The 19002-nt window shown below is 53.5% G+C and overlaps 1 non-coding gene across 1 annotated transcript; it reads left to right on the plus strand.

Annotated features, from left to right (window-relative positions):
• Positions 1 to 852: 852 nt before the first annotated feature.
• LOC132532932 (small nucleolar RNA U13) lies at positions 853 to 956 on the plus strand. The gene has a single exon (XR_009544844.1). It is a non-coding gene; the product is annotated as a small nucleolar RNA U13 (small nucleolar RNA).
• Positions 957 to 19002: the final 18046 nt, after the last annotated feature.

Genomic DNA, 19002 nt, shown 5'->3' on the forward strand with positions numbered 1-19002 from the left:
GGGCACACAGGCTCCTGTGCTGACTGTGAACAGACACGGGCCCTGGGTCAGATCCATGGGGTTAACAGTCAGTGGTATTTCTGCACTTTCCTCATGTTTGGGAGCTGCTCTCTGCCCTGGTGCAGCTTTCCAGCCCTGTTCTCAACTCTGACACCATCTTCCCAGACAATACTTTCAAAATTTTTTATTATCTTTATTTATTTATTGGATAGAGACAGCCAGATATTGAGAGGAAGGGGAGGATAGGGAGAGAGGCAGGAGACACTTGTAGACGAAGCCTTCCCCCTGCAGGTGGGGACCAGGGGCTCGAACCCAGGTCCTTATGCATTGTGACATGTGCACTCAACCAGGTATGTCACCACCCAGCACTCCCAGACAATACTTTCAGTCCACTTGCATGTTAGCTATCAAACTTAAGCAAAAACTAGGTCCTAAGGAATATGCCTAAAATAGACTTTCCAGCTTCTTCCCGCCCTAAGATTCCTATTCCCATCTGCTCTATTCCTACTTTTTGGTTCCTATTCATTAATCATTTTGTCTTGTTTTATATCTTACTACCATTCAGCCACCAAGTTGCAGATGCTACCATGACACCATCCTGACTTCCTTGAGCAGGCGACCTCAGTAATGTTGACTATCAGCTCTCCAGAGCCCTCCTACACTAGGGAAAGAAATAGGCTGGGGGGAGGGCAGGGGTAGATAGCATAATGGTTATGCAAAGAGACTATCATGGCTAAGTCTCTGAAGTCCCAGGCTCAATCCCCCTCACACCACCATAAGCCACAGCTGAGCAGTGCTCTGGTAAAATAAATAAATAATTAAATTAAATTAAATATTGAAAAAGAAATAGGGATCCTTTTGTAGTTCATAAGTGTGATGATTGGGTTGTCATGCGACTGCGTGAGGTGTGCCACCCATAAACCTTGTTACGACGTTGGCACATTACCCGTCTGACATGAACTACTGGAAAAAAAAAAAAAGAAATAGGTTGGAGATATGGATCCACCTGCCTATATCCCTGTCCAGTGGAGAAGCGATCATAGAAGCCAGAACTCCACCTTCTGCAACTAATAAAGAATTTGGGGGAGTCGGGCAGTAGCGCAGTAGGTTAAGCGCACGTGGTGCAAAGCGCAAGGACTGGCATTGTAAGGATCCCGGTTCGAGCCCCCGGCTCCCCACCTGCAGGGGAGTCGCTTCCCAGGTGGTGAAGCAGGTCTGCAGGTGTCTGTCTTTCTCTCCCCCTCTCTGTCTTCCCCTCCTCTCTCCATTTCTCTCTGCCCTACCCCACAACAACAACACGAATAACAACAATTTAAAAAAAAAGAATTTTGGTCCACACTCCCAGGGGGGGAGAAATGTCAGGGGAAGACGACCAGAGGGCTCTGAGCCCCAACTCCCCCAGGACCCGGGGAGACAAGAGGAAAAAGGGGGGGGGGGATTTGGATGTAGTAATAGGTGTAGGTGTGACTTGGAAAGGAAGAGAAGATGGGACCATGGGGAAAAAATGGGCAAATTTATAGAAATAAAGACAAACAATTGTAGAAAGAATAGTTCAGCCATATCTGCAGCCTTGGGAGAACTGCTGGACCTGCCAGCGGAGGGAACAGGGATTCAGAACTCTGGTGGTGGGTACGGAGTGGGATTAGTCCTCTGTTATTTTGTAATCTTGTAAATCAATCTTAAATCATTAATAAAATAAAAAAGGTGAGTGTGTGAGTGGAAAGGGTGATTCCCCATGTGGCTCAAACCCTTGTGGAGGCCGAGGAGATCCGAGGGGTGGTGTCCTCCCTGACCACTGTCCCCTGTGTCTTCAGAGTGACCCAGAAGCTGGGGCTCTGGGCACATGGCCCGCCACACACAGCAGCAGAGAGGCCCCTGGGCAGGCCAGGGTGGGCCAGGTGTGCCGTGCTCCTCTGCAGCCACCACCAGGGACCACTTATCCAATCTGGGAGTCAGAACTTGGTCTTGAGGACGGAGATAAGGATGCCTGCCTCGCTGAGCCCCGAACATCCGCAGAGATAAAGGGGCGAGAGCTGGGCGGCGGACCTCGCGGCTGGGCTCCTCTGGGGACCGGGCACCAGCACCCAGTAGCTGAGGGCAGTTTCCCAGGAGCTGTGGAGCCGGGGCGGCACCCGGGTGAGACTTGAGGAGACGGTCCAGTCTCCACCCTCTGCTAGTTTGTACCCACACCCTGGTTTTCTTTCAAAGAAATCATTATCATCATTATTATTTTAGAAAGTATGAAGATACTGAGGGGGTTGCTAGAGGGGAATCACCTCTGATGTCAGCATTCTATTATTATTATTATTATTATTATTATTATTATTATAGAGAGAAACAGAGAGAGGAGGGGGAGATAGAGAGGAAGAGAGGCACCTGCAGACCTGCTTCACCGCTTTTGAAGTGTCCCCTTGTGATTTCATGTATGTACACATACACACAACATACATATTTAAAAGTGCCTATGTTTCCTTTTTAAAACGGTTTTATCTATTTTTACTATTGGATGGAGACAGAGAAATTGAGGGGGAGATAGAGAGGGACAGAGACAGAGAGACACCTGCAGCCCTGCTTCACCACTCGTGAAGCTCTCCCCCTGCAGGTGGGGGCCGGGGGCTTGAACCCGGGTCCTTGTGCGCTGTAACATATGCGCTCAACCAGGGGCGCCACGCCCGGCTCCTCAGTATCTCTGAGTTTTAAGTCCAGTTCTTCCTCTCGGGCTCAGCGCACACCAGTCGCCCATCTCACCAGGCCCTAGTCCTCATGACCAGACTACTTGGCAAGGGCCAGAGAAATAGCTCACCGGAATAGTGCGCCGCTTTGCTCTGTGTGCACTGCAGTGTGTGCGCTTAGCCAGGTGCACTGGCCCCCGGCCCCAAAACAAAGAATCTTTAAACACTGCAGATACTCGTTTCAATTTCGGCAGAAGGTGGAAAAACGATATCACAGCACGAAGGGTCTGTCAAACATCGGATCATGATCCCAAGAGATGCTTTAACACCTTAAGAGACAGCCATTCCGACTGGAAGCGTTAGGGTTTTGTCTTTTGTTTTTGTTTTCTTGCTGCTTTTAAATAATTGAATTTATTTATTGGATAGAGACTGTCTGAAATAGAGAGGGAAGGGGAAGAGAGAGAGACAGACACCTGCAGCCCTGCTTCACCACTCGTGAAGCTTTCCCCCTGCGGGTGGGGACCAGGGGCTTGAACCTGGGTGCTCAAGCTCTGTGATGTGCGCTCAACCAGGTGGGCCACTGCCTGGCCCCTTTCTTACTGCTTTTAAACACCAAAGCACCAATAGAAAGCTATGCTCAACTTACATTATATTATCTTCAGGTGTTCAGCATAGAGATCTGACATTTGCACACATTGTAAAATGCTATTGTTATTGTTATTGCTGGGGCTCAGACCCTGCACAGCGACTCCACCACTCCCCTGAAGTCTTTTTTTTTCACTGATTGGTGATTAATTAACGATGAGAAACAGGAAGAGAGATGGGGGAGCAGAGAGAGAGCTTATGAATCTTCTCTGCTTCAGGCAGAGTTTACGGGGAGGAGAAAGGGAGCCCTGTCCTGTCTGTGGGTATGGGAGGGAGGGAGAGAAGAGAGGGCAAGGTTACAGGTAGAAACTACAGAAGAAGCTGCTCAAGGCACACAACACACTCACTCACACTCACACACACACACTCACACACTCACACACACACACTCACACACACTCACACACACACTCACACACACTCACTCACACACACACTCACACACACTCACACACACTCACTCACACACTCACACTCACACTCACACACACACTCACACTCACACACACACTCACACACACACACTCACACTCACTGTCACACTCATACACACACACACTCACACACACTCACTCACACACACTCACACTCACACACTCACACACACACACTCACACTCACTGTCACACTCACACACACACACACACACACTCACACACACTCACTCACACACACACACTCACACTCACACACTCACACTCACTGTCACACTCACACACTCACACACACTCACTCACACACACACACTCACACACACTCACAGACACACACACTCACACACACTCACACACACACACTCTCACACACACACACTCACACACACTCACTCACACACACTCACACACACTCTCACACACACACACTCACACACTCACTCACACACACACACACTCACACACACTCACACTCACACACACACTCACACACACTCACACACACATTCACACACACTCACACACTCACTCACACACTCTCACACACACACACTCACACACTCACACACACACTCACACACTCACACACACTCACACACTCACTCTCACACACACACACTAACTCACACACTCACTCACACACACACTCACACACTCACTCTCACACACACACACACTCACTCTCACACACACTCACACACTCACTCTCACACACACACACACTCACTCTCACACACACTCACTCACACACTCACACTCACACACTCACACTCACTCACACACACACACTCACACACTCACTCTCACACACACACTCACTCACACACACTCACACACACACTCACACACACTCACACTCACACACACACTCACACACACACTCACACACACACACACACACTCACACACACTCACACTCACTGTCACACTCACACACACACACTCACACACACTCACACTCACTGTCACACTCACACACACACTCACTCACACTCACTCACACTCACTGTCACACTCACACACACATACTCACACACACTCACACACACTCACACACACACACTCACACACTCACACACTCACACACTCACTCACTCACACTCACACACACTCACTCACACACACACACTCACTCACTCACACTCACTGTCACACTCACACACACTCACACACACACTCTCACACACACACACACTCACACACACTCACACACTCACACTCACACTCACACACTCACACACACTCACACACTCACACACTCACACACACACTCACACTCACACTCACACACACTCACACACACTCACACACACTCACACACACACACACTCACACACACACACACAGACACTCACTCACTCACACTCACTGTCACACTCACACACACTCACACACACACTCACACAGTCAGCTCTCCCGGTGGACACAGGACAGGACACTTTCCCACAGAAGGAGGCAGAGGAAGCTCTAGAGAGAGCAGCCAAGAGGCCAGTGAGCCACAGGGCTGAGTTCTGGGGAGCGAGCCTGGGCCTCAGCCCCGCCTGCTGCTTCCCCTGGCTCAAGGCTGCTGCCCGGGCACCAGCCCCACCTCCAGGGCTGTGTGTTTAGGCAGAGCCCCGTGCTTTTACAGTGATTTTTAACTCGCAGGCCGTACCTGCGGAACCAGAATGTCTGGCCAAGACCTTTGCGTAAGCACAGGCCTTGAGAGGAGAGCCAGAGGCTGCGGCCCTGGAGGTGGGACCTGGGCCTCTCAGGGCCAGAGGTGAAAGGGTTCCTCCCTGCCGCACACCTGCACGGCCCGGCCGCTCTCTTGGCCGGGTCCCCTCGCAGTGCAGCTTTGGGGGCCGGGTGGCCGCGCACCTGGTCGAGAACACATGTTACAGCGCACAAGGACCCGGGTTTAAGCTCCTGTTCCTCACCCGCAGGGGAAGCTTCATGAGCAGTGAAGCAGGGTTATGGGAGTCTCTGTCTCTCCCTCTCTATATCCCCTTTCCTCTTGATCTCTGGCTCTCTCTATCCAATAAATAAAGATAATAAAAATCAAAATAAAACAATAAAAAAATACTCTAACTTAGTTCTGTTAAAAGGCTTTTGGCCGATCTTAGCCTCGACCTCAGGGAGACACTCACCACCACCAGGTTCTGCTAACCTGGCACCTATCACCTTGCGGCAAGAGCAGGTCTGATGACAACAGTGACCCTGCCCAGGAAGACGTGACTGCCTGACCTGTGAACTCAGGGGAGCTGAGGGCTCAGCTCGTGCCTGCGCAGACCCCAGGGCAGGCCCTTGGTGACACTCTCAGAGTTCAGCTGGGAACAAGGCCAAACTTCCAAAACAGAAGTGCAGGTGAGGACTTCCAGCAGTCTCTACAGCTCCACGGGCAGGTGTGAGCAGAGGCGGGAGGGAGGCACACACCTGCCAGGGCGACTGCGGTGCAGTTACAGAAGCAGCCCGGACCAGAAGCCGGGCAGTGGGTGGGCTGGGTCCTGGCAGTGCCCTTGCAGACAGACGCCGGGCAGTGGGTGGGCTGGGTCCTGGCAGTGACCTTGCAGACGCTGGGCAGTGGGTGGGCTGGGTCCTGGCAGTGCCCTTGCAGACAGAAGCTGGGCAGTGGGGGTGGGCTGGGTCCTGGCAGTGCCCTTGCAGACAGATGCTGGGCAGTGGGTGGGCTGGGTCCTGGCAGTGCCCTTGCAGACAGACGCTGGGCAGTGGGTGGGCTGGGTCCTGGAAGTGACCTTGCAGATGCTGGGCAGTGGGTGGGCTGGGTCCTGGCAGTGCCCTTGCAGACAGACGCTGGGCAGTGGGTGGGCTGGGTCCTGGCAGTGCCCTTGCAGACAGAAGCTGGGCAGTGGGGGTGGGCTGGGTCCTGGCAGTGCCCTTGCAGACAGACGCTGGGCAATGGGGGTGGGCTGGGTCCTGGCAGTGCCCTTGCAGACAGACGCTGGGCAGTGGGTGGGCTGGGTCCTGGAAGTGACCTTGCAGACGCTGGGCAGTGGGTGGGCTGGGTCCTGGCAGTGCCCTTGCAGAAGCTGGGCACTGGGGGTGGGCTGGTGCAAATCTGGGTCCATGCCTTTGCCACCCCTCCAGCATCCCCAGCAGGGCACGTTTCTCCCTGAGTCTCTCTCTGTAAACTGCAATGTTCAGCTCCTTGGGAGTTCTGAGCTCTGAATATTCCAACCACTAGACATCTCCGTCCCTCTTTGTGCATGAGCCTCACGCAGAGGCATCGCACTGCTTCGTGGATGTGTCTTCACATGAAGAGGGCACACAGGCTCCTGTGCTGAATGTGAACAGACAGGGCCCTGGTCAGATCATGGGGTAAACTGTTAGTGGTATTTCTACTTTAATTATATCTAGGAGCTGCTCTTGGCCCTGATCCAGCTTTCTAGCCCTATTCTCAACTCTGATACCATCTCCCCAGACAATTCCTTTAGTCCACCTGCATGCTAGCTGTCAGGCTCAGGCAAAAACTAGTAAAGTCACGAGCCCCTAGAGCTTGCCTAAAATAGACTTAAATAGACTTCTAGCTTCTTCCCACACAAAGACCACTAATTTCATCTGTCCTACTCTTACTTTGAGTTCCTGTTTATTAAACAAATTGTCCTGCTTTATATCTTACTATCTTTCAGCCACCAAGTTGCAGACGCTGCCATGACGCCATCCTGACCTCCCCAGGCAGACGCCCTCACCATGTGTCCTGGAGTCTCCCCTCCCCAGAGCCCTGCCCCACTAGGGACAGACAGACACAGGCTGAGGGTGTGGGTCCACCTGCCAACACCCATGTCCAGTGGAGAAGCAACGACAGAAGCCAGAACTCCCACCTTCTGCTCCCCATAAAGAATTTTGGTCCAGACTCCCAGAGGGGTAAAGAACAGGGAAGCTTCCAGTGGAGGGGATGGGACATGGAGCTCTGGTGGTGGGAACTGTGTGGAATTGTACCCCTGTGATCTTACAATCTTGTAGTCATTTTTAAGCCACTAATAAAGTCAAAAGGCAGCCAGAGTTGGCAGCCTGCCTCCCCAGCACGCAGCATGCAGCATGCTCTGAGAACTGCACTCAAGCACAAGGCCTGGCTTGTCCCCTGGGTCTGCTGTGGCTGCCTGTCTGGCCGTCCTCTCCTGCCACAAGTCCTGCGCTCCCCCTTCATTTCTCACTGTGCTGAGAGCTGGAGGTTTTGCAGAGCGGATCCTAACAGCCTTCAGGAAGCATCCTGTGTTCAAAGTCCAGAGAAGCCGGAGCCTGGGGAGTTCACTTTGAAAACAGGGCCACCCGCAGACCCAGAGGATGGTCTGGGTTCAAGATCAAGGACTTCCCCCAGGCCACCTGCAGCAGAGTCAGAGTCGGGGAGCTGGCTTTGGTCTTCCTGCTGGGCCAGCCCTTCTCACCACTCCCTCCAACAGAAGAGGTTTCAAGAGAAAGATAAAAAGAGAACAATAAGCACTCACTGGGACAAAGGTCACTGGAGAAGCCCAGCAGAAACACAGAGGACAGAGCAGACAAAGGGGCTGAGCTCCTTGTTTTGTCCTCAGCTGTAAGATTCCTTCCTCCTTGGTGGTCCTGCTCGGAGGGGCTCTGCCTGCGCTGTCTGGCTCATCAGAGCAAGGCACTGAAAACCTGTGGCCGGCAGCACAGCCTGCCTCCAGCAGCACAAAAAAAAAAAGTTGTTTATTGATTGGAGAGAGAGGGAGAGGAGGGAGCCAGGCACTGGAGCACCCAGTACTAAGTGCACCCAGTACTAAGTGTACCCAGTACTAAGAGCGCCCAGTACTAAGTGCACCCAGTACTAAGTACACCCAGTACTAAGTGCACCCAGTACTAAGTGTACCCAGTACTAAGAGCGCCCAGTACTAAGTGCACCCAGTACTAAGTGCACCCAGTACTAAGAGCACCCAGTACTAAGAGCACCCAGTACTAATTGTGCCCAGTACTAAGTGCGCCCAGTACTAAGAGCGCCCAGTACTAAGTGCACCCAGTACTAAGTGCGCCCAGTACTAAGTGCGCCCAGTACTAAGAGCGCCCAGTACTAAGTGCGCCCAGTACTAAGTGCGCCCAGTACTAAGAGCGCCCAGTACTAAGTGCGCCCAGTACTAAGTGTGCCCAGTACTAAGTGCGCCCAGTACTAAGAGCGCCCAGTACTAAGAGCGCCCAGTACTAAGAGCGCCCAGTACTAAGTGCACCCAGTACTAAGAGTGCCCAGTACTAAGTGCGCCCAGTACTAAGTGCGCCCAGTACTAAGAGCGCCCAGTACTAAGAGCGCCCAGTACTAAGTGCGCCCAGTACTAAGAGCGCCCAGTACTAAGTGCACCCAGTACTAAGAGCACCCAGTACTAAGAGCACCCAGTACTAAGTGCACCCAGTACTAAGAGCACCCAGTACTAAGTGCGCCCAGTACTAAGTGCGCCCAGTACTAAGTGCGCCCAGTACTAAGAGCGCCCAGTACTAAGTGCACCCAGTACTAAGTGCGCCCAGCACTAAGTGCGCCCAGTACTAAGTGCGCCCAGTACTAAGAGCGCCCAGTACTAAGTGCGTCCAGTACTAAGTGCACACAGTACTAAGTGCGCCCAGTACTAAGAACGCCCAGTACTAAGTGCGCCCAGTACTGAGTGCGCCCAGTACTGAGTGCGCCCAGTACTGAGTGCGCCCAGTACTGAGTGCGCCCAGTACTAAGAGCGCCCAGTACTAAGTGCACCCAGTACTAAGTGTACCCAGTACTAAGAGCGCCCAGTACTAAGTGCGCCCAGTACTAAGTGCGCCCAGTACTAAGAGTGCCCAGTACTAAGAGCACCCAGTACTAAGTGCGCCCAGTACTAAGAGTGCCCAGTACTAAGAGCACCCAGTACTAAGTGCGCCCAGTACTAAGTGCGCCCAGTACTAAGAGCGCCCAGTACTAAGTGCGCCCAGTACTAAGAGCGCCCAGTACTAAGTGCGCCCAGTACTAAGAGCACCCAGTACTAAGAGCACCCAGTACTAAGAGCACCCAGTACTAAGTGCACCCAGTACTAAGAGCACCCAGTACTAAGTGCGCCCAGTACTAAGAGCGCCCAGTACTAAGTGCGCCCAGTACTAAGTGCGCCCAGTACTAAGTGTACCCAGTACTAAGAGCGCCCAGTACTAAGTGCACCCAGTACTAAGTACACCCAGTACTAAGTGCACCCAGTACTAAGTGTACCCAGTACTAAGAGCGCCCAGTACTAAGTGCACCCAGTACTAAGTGCACCCAGTACTAAGAGCACCCAGTACTAAGAGCACCCAGTACTAATTGTGCCCAGTACTAAGTGCGCCCAGTACTAAGAGCGCCCAGTACTAAGTGCACCCAGTACTAAGTGCGCCCAGTACTAAGTGCGCCCAGTACTAAGAGCGCCCAGTACTAAGTGCGCCCAGTACTAAGTGCGCCCAGTACTAAGAGCGCCCAGTACTAAGTGCGCCCAGTACTAAGTGTGCCCAGTACTAAGTGCGCCCAGTACTAAGAGCGCCCAGTACTAAGAGCGCCCAGTACTAAGAGCGCCCAGTACTAAGTGCACCCAGTACTAAGAGTGCCCAGTACTAAGTGCGCCCAGTACTAAGTGCGCCCAGTACTAAGAGTGCCCAGTACTAAGAGCGCCCAGTACTAAGTGCGCCCAGTACTAAGAGCGCCCAGTACTAAGTGCACCCAGTACTAAGAGCACCCAGTACTAAGAGCACCCAGTACTAAGTGCACCCAGTACTAAGAGCACCCAGTACTAAGTGCGCCCAGTACTAAGTGCGCCCAGTACTAAGTGCGCCCAGTACTAAGAGCGCCCAGTACTAAGTGCGCCCAGCACTAAGTGCGCCCAGCACTAAGTGCGCCCAGTACTAAGAGCGCCCAGTACTAAGTGCGCCCAGTACTAAGTGCACACAGTACTAAGTGCGCCCAGTACTAAGAACGCCCAGTACTAAGTGCGCCCAGTACTGAGTGCGCCCAGTACTGAGTGCGCCCAGTACTGAGTGCGCCCAGTACTGAGTGCGCCCAGTACTGAGTGCGCCCAGTACTAAGAGCGCCCAGTACTAAGTGCACCCAGTACTAAGTGTACCCAGTACTAAGAGCGCCCAGTACTAAGTGCGCCCAGTACTAAGTGCGCCCAGTACTAAGAGTGCCCAGTACTAAGAGCACCCAGTACTAAGTGCGCCCAGTACTAAGAGTGCCCAGTACTAAGAGCACCCAGTACTAAGTGCGCCCAGTACTAAGTGCGCCCAGTACTAAGAGCGCCCAGTACTAAGTGCGCCCAGTACTAAGAGCGCCCAGTACTAAGTGCGCCCAGTACTAAGAGCACCCAGTACTAAGAGCACCCAGTACTAAGAGCACCCAGTACTAAGTGCACCCAGTACTAAGAGCACCCAGTACTAAGTGCGCCCAGTACTAAGAGCGCCCAGTACTAAGTGCGCCCAGTACTAAGTGCGCCCAGTACTAAGTGCACACAGTACTAAGTGCACCCAGTACTAAGAGCACCCAGTACTAAGTGCGCCCAGTACTAAGTGCACCCAGTACTAAGTGCGCCCAGTACTAAGTGCGCCCAGTACTAAGAGCGCCCAGTACTAAGTGCACCCAGTACTAAGTGCACACAGTACTAAGTGCACCCAGTACTAAGAGCACCCAGTACTAAGTGCGCCCAGTACTAAGTGCACACAGTACTAAGTGCGCCCAGTACTAAGTGCGCCCAGTACTGAGTGCGCCCAGTACTAAGTGCGTCCAGTACTGAGTGCGCCCAGTACTGAGTGCGCCCAGTACTGAGTGCGCCCAGTACTAAGTGCGCCCAGTACTAAGAGCGCCCAGTACTAAGTGCGCCCAGTACTAAGTGCGCCCAGTACTAAGTGCGCCCAGTACTAAGAGCGCCCAGTACTAAGTGCGCCCAGTACTAAGAGCACCCAGTACTAAGAGCGCCCAGTACTAAGAACGCCCAGTACTAAGTGCGAGGAGCCAGGTTAGAACCCCCAGCTCCCCACCTGCAGGGAAGCTACACAAGCAGTGAAGCAGGGCTGCTGGTGTCTCTGTCCCCCTCCCTCTCTATCTCACCCTCCTCTCTCAACTTTTCTTTGTCCTATTCAATGACAATGAAAAATGGCCTCCAGGAGCAGTAGATTCTTAGTGTGGGCACCGAGCCCCAAAGAGATAAACCTGGAGGCAAAGAGAGAGGCTAAAAGAGAGGGAGGGGGAGAGAGAGACGCAGCACTGCGTGACCACTTGTGAAGCTCCCCCTTGCGGCTTGAGCCCAGGTCCTTGGACACTGTGATGTGTGTGCTCTGCTGGCTGAGACACCACTTTGCTCCACAAATTCTTTTCTGATCAGACCTCCATCTAAAGTGGGATCTGGCTAGAACCATGTAGGGAACACTTCTCAGACAACACACTCCTCCCCATCTCCCTTCCTTTCTTTCTTTTATATTTATTTCTTACTTTGATTTGACAAGACAGAGAGAAACTGAGAGGGGAAAAGGAGGGGTCATGAGCGAGAAGCACAGACACCTGCAGCCCTGCCTCACCACTTCAGCCCCTGCAGGCGGAGACCCAGCTCCTTGCATGTAGCCACATGGTCACCTGTGCACTGAACTGGCCACGCCACCCCGGAGACCAAGGCCCCCTCTTTCCTGCTCGAGCCGGTCAGTCTGGACGGACAGTGCGGGCTCCTCTTCAGTCATGGTCCTTGTCAGAACCAGTCTGCTCAGTGGACCTGGGCACTGAACGTCTGCTCACACACTGGAATCACCAGGAAGAGTCAAAGTCAGCCATCTCCCCAGGCTTGGGGGTGAGTGAGTCCAGGCGCAGCGAGGACAACACCGCACAGATCTGCATGGCTAGCACTGCCCAGGACATACACAGATGCCTCCCAGCCAGTCTGAATCGCTAGGAACTTCCTGCTGGGTTGAAAATCAGTCACCTGGTGTTCAAGACAAGGGCCTCACGTGTAGAAATTCTGTGTAGCTCTTCTCCCTTGCAAAGACTTTTCTTTTCTTTTTTTTAATTTGTATTTATTTCTTTATGTTGCCCTTGTTATTTTATTGTTGTAGTTATTATTGTTGTTGTTATTGCTGTCGTTGTTGTTGGACAGGACAGAGAGACATGGAGAGAGGAGGGGAAGACAGAGAGGGGGAGAGACAGACAGACACCTGCAGACCTGCTTCACCGCCCGTGAAGCGACTCCCCTGCAGGTGGGGAGCCGGGGGCTCGAACCGGGATCCTTACAGCAAGCAGTCCTGTGCTTTGCGTCACGTGCGCTTAACTCACTGAGCTACCGCCTGACTCCCGCAAAGATTTTTCAAGCTGTCTCATCATCACTGAAAAACCAACCAAAATTCAATAGGTCGTAAGTCAAATGACTTCTAGATGGAGGCTCTGGACACCGTCTCCAGAAGTTCTCAGCTGATCGATCACCCAGTGAGGGCTCTCGTGCCTCACCTGCGTGACGGTGTGCAGGGCCCGTCCACAAGGCAGCGCTTCCAGGGCCTGCAGGGATGTAGTGGGGAAAACGGACAGTTCGTGTGTGGGTGCCCGAGTGTGGGCCAGGCGGTGGCGCACCTGGCTGAACACACAAAGTACTGCGCTCAAGGATCCCAAGGACCGGGGTTCGAGCTCCAGGTCCCCCCTGCAGAAGGAAGCTTCACAAGTGGTGAAGCAGGGCTGCAGGTGTCTCTCTGTCTCTCTGTCTCTCTCCCTCCCCTCCCCTCCCTTCTCCATGTCTCTCTGTGTGTCAGATAAAACATAAAAATAAGGGTCAGAAGGACACTAGAGGGCCTATTTTGCTACATGTGTGGCCCAGGCTGGAGCCTGGCTTTCACTGCTTGAAGGGAGGAAGCTTCAGTGCTTTTCCTTCCTTCCTTCCTTCCTTCCTTCCTGCCTTCCTCCCTCCCTCCCTCCCTCCCTCCCTTCCACCAGGATCCTCACTGGGGCTCGGGGCCAGCACTATAAACTCACTGCTCCCAGCAGCCATTTCCCCCTTTTTTGTTCTTGTTTCTGTTTCCTTTGAGAGAAATTTAGAGGAAAGGGGAGCTAGAGAGGAAGAGAGACAGAGAGAGAGACACCTGCGACTCTGCTTCACCACTTGTGAAGGTTTCCTCTCTGCAGGTGGGGAGTGGGGGCTTGAACCCAGGACCTTGTGCCCTGTGGCGTGTGCGCTTAGCTGGGCACGCCGCCGCCACCTGACCCTGTACTGTTCTCATCTCGCTCTCTGTCTGGCGTTCTCTCTCTACTGATGTAAAAAAGCTGGCTTAGAGTGGTGAAGCCCCAACAAAGACAACAACAATTATAATAAGATCTCCCAGCTGAGGGCAGGGCTTCCGTCCGCAACCAGAAGTGACAGGTGCTGGGGAGGCTGTGGAGAAAGGACTCTGCTCCTGCATAGGGAATGCAGCTGGGGCAGCCCCTGTGGAGACGGTGTGCACCGTCCTTAGACCTGTAACAGTGGAATCACCTTTTGACCCAGCGGGACCACTCGCAGGCACTTACCCGGGGACACTCAGCACTGACGAGAAGGGCCACGTGCGGCCCTGCGCCCACAGCTGCGTTATTCACAGCAGCCGGAGCGTAGACGCAGCTCGGATGCCCGTCACAGGTGACTGGCTAGGAAGCCATGGGGTTCAGACTCCAGGGAATCACAAAGGCTGGCACTGTGTAACTTTGGGACCAAATGGATGGAACTGAGGGTGATGACGCTTAGTGAGACAGAAGAAGAAAGACCACTGTCAGACAGTCTCACTCGTGTGGAATCTTAGAGAGCTGATGCGTGTGGACTCGCAAAAACACAAAACACGAAATCTGTCCCTGAGCCTGTGAGAGCCCCAGCGAGGGTGGGGGCACAGAACGCTGGTGGCGGGAGTGGTGTGGGGCTAGACACTGTGGCTTACCATCTTGTAGCCTAGTAGTAATCACGATTAAAAATAATGAAGGGAGTAGGGCAGTGGTGCAGTGGGTTAAGCGCAAGGACCGTGTAAGGATCCCGGTTCGAGCCCCCGGCTCCCCACCTGCAGGGGAGTCGCTTCACAGGCGGTGAAGCAGGTCTGCAGGTGTCTGTCTTTCTCTCCCCCTCTCTCTCTGTCTTCCCCTCTGCAACAACAATAAAAAGGGCAACAAAAGGTGAAATAAATAAATATAAAAAATGAAGAATGAAGAAAAAAATAATATTCTGAGGAGAGAAGCCAGACTCCTGGGAGAAGCTTTCCTGAGGACAGAAACCCTCCTCTGCAGGACACATATATGGAGAGGGGTGGGAGGCAAAGAGAGAAGCCACAGCACCAAAGGCACCCTGCGGCAGAGGCTGGGCTCAGACTTGCGCGAAGCACCTGGCCAAACAGTCACGCGAGCTCCTCCACCTGCCTGAGCAGAGCCTCCAGGACTTCACAGGAAAGAAAACAGACCCTTCTGGAAGCTTAAAAGGGAGCCCGCCCTCCTCTCTGCCGCCTGCCTTCCTGACCCTGAGCCTGACCCTCCAGGGCAGCTGACCTGGCAGGTCCCCCGAGCCTCCAGCCAGCACCCAGGGCAGACAGACAGATGGAGCCTCTGAGATGGGACAGCCGCGGGGCAGAGCCATCTCAGTCCCTGCCTGCACGAGGTTCACCCGGAGGGTAAAGGTGTCTCCACAGCCAGGCCAGGAGGGCTCGCAGACCTGAGGTCAGATGCTCGGGCAGGGCTCAGGAGTCAACACTGCTGGCGCCCAGGGCAGGCCGGAACAAGCGGTTCTCTCTGCGCATGGGGGCGCCGGGCAGGCTGGGCGACGGTTCCCGGACCTGAGTCCCTGCGCGTGGTGACACGTGCACTCTCCTGGTGCGCACTGCCCGGCCTTTCAGCTCAGGTTCTCGGTAGCGCCAGGGACGGACGGCCCCCGAGAGCAGGCCCCATGCACCCTCACTGATCTACTTCTTCCTGATATACGGACAGGCACAGTGCTGGTCCCACGCCCTGACAGGCTTCTGCCCCGTGTTGGGAGCTGCACCCCCAGGAATCTCCTTCCAGTTCACCCCACCCTCCCTGCACTGGAGCTGGTGAGAGCCATGGCGCTCCCCAGTCCCAGGTGGCACTGCGTCTCCCTGCACTGGAGCGGGCGAGAGCCATGTCGCTTCCCCAGTCCTGGGTGGCAGGCACTGCGTCTCCTTGCACCGGAGCGGGCGAGAGCCATGTCGCTTCCCCAGTCCCGGGTGGCAGGCACTGTGTCTCCCTGCACTGGAGCGGGCGAGAGCCATGTTGCCCCCCAGTCCCGGGCGTCTGTAGGATGAGGAGAAACCAACAGCAGAGCTCACTCTCCAGCCTCAAGGCTCTGGGCAGCTCTGGGCCTGCTGAGGTTGGGGCCTGGGGGACACACAGTCCTCAGGGGTCCAAGTCTCCGAGGTAAGATGCCAACTGAACCCCAAAGGGCTCTGCTCTTGGGGCGCCTTGGGGTTGCCACTGTGGAAGGTCTGGGAAGGAAGGAAGGAAGGAAGGAAGGAAGGAAGGAAGGAAAGAAGGAAGGAAGGAAGGAAGGAAGGAAGGAAGGAAGGAAGGATAGGTAGATGGATGGATGGATGGATGGATAGATGGAAGGAAGGATGGAAGGAAGGAAAAAAGGAAGGAAGGAGGAAAAGAAAGGATGGAAGGAAGGATAGAAGGAAGGAAGGAAGGATAGAAGGAAGGAAGGGTAGATGGAAAGAAGGAGCCCCACCTCCCCAGAGCCCTGCCCACTAGGGACAGACAGACACAGGCTGGGGGTGTGGGTCCACCTGCCAACACCCTTGTCCAGCCGAGAAGCAATGACAGAAGCCGGAACTCCCACCTTCTGCTCCCCATAGAGAATCTGGGTCCCTGCTCCCAGAGGGAGAAATGCCAGGGGAAGACGCCCAGAGGGCTCTGAACCCCAACTCCTTCAGGACCAAAGGGAGGGAGATTTGGCTGTAGTAACAGGTTTGGTTGTGACTTGGGAAGGAAGAGCAGAGGGACCTTAAAAAAGTGGGCAAATCTATGCAAGTGTGGACAGACGCGGAAATTACAGCCAGCCGCAGCTGCAGCCTTGGGAGAGATGCTGGGCTTCCAGCGGAGGGACTGGGGACACGGAGCTCTGGTGGGGGGATGGCGTGCGGCTGTCCCCTAAATTTTGTAGATCAACATTCAATCAGTAATAGAAGGAGGAGGAGGAGGAGAAGGAGTGGAAGAGGAGGAGGAGGAGGATGAGGAGGGGAAGAGGAGGAGGAGGAGGAGAAGGAGGAGGAAGAGGAGAAGGAGGAGGAGGAGAAGAGGAGGAGGAGGAAGAGAAGGAAAAAGAGGAGGAGGAGGAAGGGAAGGAGGAGGAGAAGGAGGAGGAAGAAGAGGAGGAGGAGGAGGAGAAGGAGGAGAAGGAGGAGGAGCAGGAGGAGGAGAAGAGGAGGAGGAGGAGAAGGAAAAAGAGGAGGAGGAGGAAGGGAAAGAGGAGGAGAAGGAGGAGGAAGAAGAGGAGGAGGAGGAAGAGAAGGAAAAAGAGGAGGAGGAGGAAGGGAAGGAGGAGGAGAAGGAGGAGGAGGAGGAAGGAGGAGGAGAAGGAGGAGGAGAAGGAGGAGGAGGAGAAGGAGGAGGAGGAGAAGGAGAAGGAGAAGGAGGAGGACGAGGAGGAAGGAGGAGGAGGAGGAGGAAGAGAAGGAAAAAGAGGAGGAGGAGAAGGAGGAGAAGGAAGGAGGAGGAGGAGAAGGAGGAGAAGGAGGAGAAGGAGGAGGAGGAGGAGGAGGAGGAGGAGGAGGAGGAGAAGGAGGAGGAGGAGGAGAAGGAGGAGAAGAAGGAGGAGAAGGAGGAGCAGGAGGAGGAGGAGAAGGAGGAGGAGGAGGAGAAGGAGGAGAAGGAAGGAGGAGGAGGAGAAGGAGGAGAAGGAGGAGAAGGAGGAGGAGGAGGAGGAGAAGGAGGAGGAGGAGGAGGAGAAGGAGAAGGAGGAGGACGAGGAGGAAGGAGGAGGAGGAGGAGGAGGAGAAGGAAAAAGAGGAGGAGGAGGAGGAGAAGGAGGAGGAGGAGGAGGAGGAGCAGGAGGAGCAGGAGGAGGAGGAGAAGGAAAAAGAGGAGGAGGAGGAGGAGAAGGAGGAGGAGGAGGAGGAGGAGCAGGAGGAGCAGGAGGAGGAGGAGGAGTAGGAGGAGGAGGAGGAGGAGAAGGAGGAGGAGGAGGAGAGGAAAAGAAACAAGGGACTCTGGCTCTGGGTGGTGAGGGCAGTGGGTGTTTCATTTCTGAGGTTTTCTTCTTAATTTACTGAGGAAATTTTGGTTTATGAGACTAGACATTTTCCAGAGCCCCGCTCAGCCCTGCTCATGGTGGGGTGGGGGATTGAACCTGAGGCCTCAGAGCCTCAGGCGGGACAGACTGTGTGTGTCTCAGTGGAGGACTCACCCCTTCAAATTCTGTGTTACCACACCACACCCACCTTGGAAGTATCTATGAGGTTTTCTATAGGATATATCACCTTCGTACTGCTTTAAACTTCTCTCTATTAAGTACAAGATTAAAAAAAAAAAAGACTTTTTTTTTCTTTCCCAGAGCATTGCTCAGCTCTGGCTTATGGTGGTGCAGGGGATTGAACCTGGAACTTCAGAGCCTTAAGCATTAGAGTCTTTTCGCATAACCATTATGCTACCTGGCCCCAAACCTTTTTTTAAAAATTATTATCTTTATTTATAGTATAGAAATAATACAGGTCCATGAAGGATGATAGAGGACCTAGTGGGGGTTGTATTGTTATGTGAGAAACTGGGGAATGTTATGCATGTACAAACTATTGTACTTACTGTTGAATGCAAAACATTAATTCCCCAATAAAGAAATTAAAAAAAAAAGAAAAAAAGAAATAATCAGAAATCAAGAGGGAAGGGGGAAATAGGGAGAAAGAGAGAGAGAGAGAGAGAGATCTGCCGTCCTGCTTCACCACTCATGAAGCTTTCCTCCTGCAGGTGGGGTCTGTGGGTTCGAACCTGAGTCCTTATGCATCTAACATGTATGCTCAACCAGGTGCACCACCACTCAGAGCCAAGATTAAAAAAAAAAAACAACAAATATTTATTTTATGTGCAGGAAAACAGCAAAGGTGTTACCACCCAGGTGTTTACCTGACAAGTGCCCCACTCTCGGGGGCGCCGGCCCTATGCTTCTCTGATACGGTGAGAGTCAGGACGAGGGGACACAGAGAGGTAGAGAGAATACGAGTGCTCAAGGCTTGCTTGCTTCCTCCTTTTTTAAAATAAATTTTAAAATATTTATTTATTTACTACTGGATAGAGACAGAGAAATCGGGAGGGGAGGGGGACCTAGGGAGAGAGGCAGAGGGAC

The sequence above is a fragment of the Erinaceus europaeus genome, chromosome 14 (genome assembly GCF_950295315.1).
Source record: "Erinaceus europaeus chromosome 14, mEriEur2.1, whole genome shotgun sequence".
NCBI lineage: Eukaryota > Metazoa > Chordata > Mammalia > Eulipotyphla > Erinaceidae > Erinaceus > Erinaceus europaeus.